We start from the raw sequence: 242 nt of genomic DNA, 5'->3' as shown, positions 1-242 counted from the left end.
ATCGCGCACGCGCGTGGTGACGTCACGCGCATGCACAGTGATGTCTTGGCGGGGTCACACTCGGTTATTGCTCCGGGTGTCACCCAGCTTCGGGACGCCCCTGGATCTAAGGCGGCGCTTCCCAACCTTATTTTTACTTGCGCACCCCTTGGCAGTAGATTTGTATGAATTGTACCCAGGGCCGGATTTCCCCTGCCTTGGGGGGCAGCAGGGAGTAGAGGGGCACCAGGGGTGTGGAATTC

Source organism: Nanorana parkeri, unplaced genomic scaffold (genome assembly GCF_000935625.1).
Source record: "Nanorana parkeri isolate BGI_ZX_2015 unplaced genomic scaffold, ASM93562v1 scaffold5012, whole genome shotgun sequence".
NCBI classification, from domain to species: domain Eukaryota; kingdom Metazoa; phylum Chordata; class Amphibia; order Anura; family Dicroglossidae; genus Nanorana; species Nanorana parkeri.
This window is presented reverse-complemented; position numbering follows the sequence as displayed.